Consider the following 2500-nt stretch of genomic DNA (forward strand, 5'->3'; position numbering starts at 1 on the left):
TCGATTTTTAATTCGGCCTGATCACCTCCCCGAGCGGAAACAACCACACCGGGCTACTCCTCGGAGTCTAAGCTTTCCGGCAATGTATGGCTTTCCCGGGGGAAATGCATTTTTAAACGTTTTTTATGGAGATCGAAAACGACCGGAAACACCGGTAGCCCGTCTCCGCTATTCCTGCGTCCCGTGAACGCCCCGCAGCGGAATGAGCGACACCGGGACGCTCCGCACGGTCTAAGCTTTCCGGCAATATATAGCTTTCCCGGGGGAAATGCATTTTTAAGCATTTTCATGGAGGTCAGAAAATTAAAAACCCACCATATGAAGCATAAGTTCGGCCTCAAACCATCATATTTGACCCGCGGAGACTTCCAGAAATCCTTATTCTGTTAAAAATCACACAGAGCCGCTCTTGGATGAAACGGGGACATTTATTCATTAAAAACCCGCCATATGAGGCATAAGTTCGGCCTCAAACCATCAGATTAGACCCCCGCAGACATCCAGGAATCCTTATTCTGTTAAAAATCACACACAGAGCCGCTCTTGGATGAAACGGGGACATTTATTCATTAATAACACGCCATATGAGGCATAAATTCGGCTTCAAACCATCAGATTTGATCCCCGGAGACTTCCAGGAATCCTTATTCTGTTAAAAATCACACACAGAGACCCGCAATTAATTAATTAAGCAAGCACGAAATAAAGCGCTGTGACGGCGGCTGGGAGCAGTGCTTTTCTTCGTCCACAAGATGGAGCCACAGACCACCAGACCGGGAGCTTAAATTAATAAACACCCTGAAAATAGTGCCTGGAAAGGGGCTGGAAAAATAGAATTTGACCCCTGCAGACATCCAGGAATCCTTATTCTGTTAAAAATCACACTGAGAACCAGGCCTGGAGGTCACAGGCCACCACAATTAATACATACCCTGAAAATAGTGCATGGAAAGGGGCTGGAAAAATCAAACCTGACCCCTGCAGACATCCAGGAATCCTTATTCTGTTAAAAATCACACTGACAACCAGGCCTGGAGGTCAGAGGCCACCACAATTAATATATACCCTGAAAATAGTGCATGGAAAGGGGCTGGAAAAATCAAACCTGACCCCTGCAGACATCCAGGAATCCTTATTCTGTTAAAAATCACACTGACAACCAGGCCTGGAGGTCAGAGGCCACCACAATTAATACATACCCTGAAAATAGTGCATGGAAAGAGGCTGGAAGATTCAAATTTGACCCCTGCAGACATCCAGGAATCCTTATTCTGTTAAAAATCACACTGACAACCAGGCCTGGAGGTCAGAGGCCACCACAATTAATATATACCCTGAAAATAGTGCATGGAAAGGGGCTGGAAAAATCAAACCTGACCCCTGCAGACATCCAGGAATCCTTATTCTGTTAAAAATCACACTGAGAACCAGGCCTGGAGGTCACAGGCCACCACAATTAATATATACCCTGAAAATAGTGCATGGAGAGAGGCTGGAAAAATCAAACTTGACCCCTGGAGACATCCAGGAATCCTTATTCTGTTAAAAATCACACTGACAACCAGGCCTGGAGGTCAGAGGCAGCCTTACTTGATAAATACCCTGAAAATAGTGCTTGGAGAGAGGCTGGAAAAATCAAACTTGACCCCTGCAGACATCCAGGAATCCTTATTCTGTTAAAAATCACACTGAGAACCAGGCCTGGAGGTCAGAGGCCACCACAATTAATACATACCCTGAAAATAGTGCATGGAAAGGGGCTGGAAAAATCAAACCTGACCCCTGCAGACATCCAGGAATCCTTATTCTGTTAAAAATCACACTGACAACCAGGCCTGGAGGTCAGAGGCCACCACACTTTATACATACCCTGAAAATAGTGCATGGAAAGATGCTGGAATAATCAAACCTGACCCCTGCAGACATCCAGGAATCCTTATTCTGTTAAAAATCACACTGACAACCAGGCCTGGAGGTCAGAGGCCACCACAATTAATACATACCCTGAAAATAGTGCATGGAAAGAGGCTGGAAGATTCAAATTTGACCCCTGCAGACATCCAGGAATCCTTATTCTGTTAAAAATCACACTGACAACCAGGCCTGGAGGTCAGAGGCCACCACAATTAATACATACCCTGAAAATAGTGCATGGAAAGAGGCTGGAAGATTCAAATTTGACCCCTGCAGACATCCAGGAATCCTTATTCTGTTAAAAATCACACTGAGAACCAGGCCTGGAGGTCAGAGGCCACCACAATTAATATATACCCTGAAAATAGTGCATGGAAAGGGGCTGGAAAAAATCAAACCTGACCCCTGCAGACATCCAGGAATCCTTATTCTGTTAAAAATCGCACTGACAACCAGGCCTGGAGGTCAGAGGCCACCACAATTGATATATACCCTGAAAATAGTGCATGGAAAGGGGCTGGAAAAATCAAACCTGACCCCTGCAGACATCCAGGAATCCTTATTCTGTTAAAAATCACACTGAGAA

The sequence above is a fragment of the Gambusia affinis genome, linkage group LG17, assembly GCF_019740435.1.
Source record: "Gambusia affinis linkage group LG17, SWU_Gaff_1.0, whole genome shotgun sequence".
NCBI lineage: Eukaryota > Metazoa > Chordata > Actinopteri > Cyprinodontiformes > Poeciliidae > Gambusia > Gambusia affinis.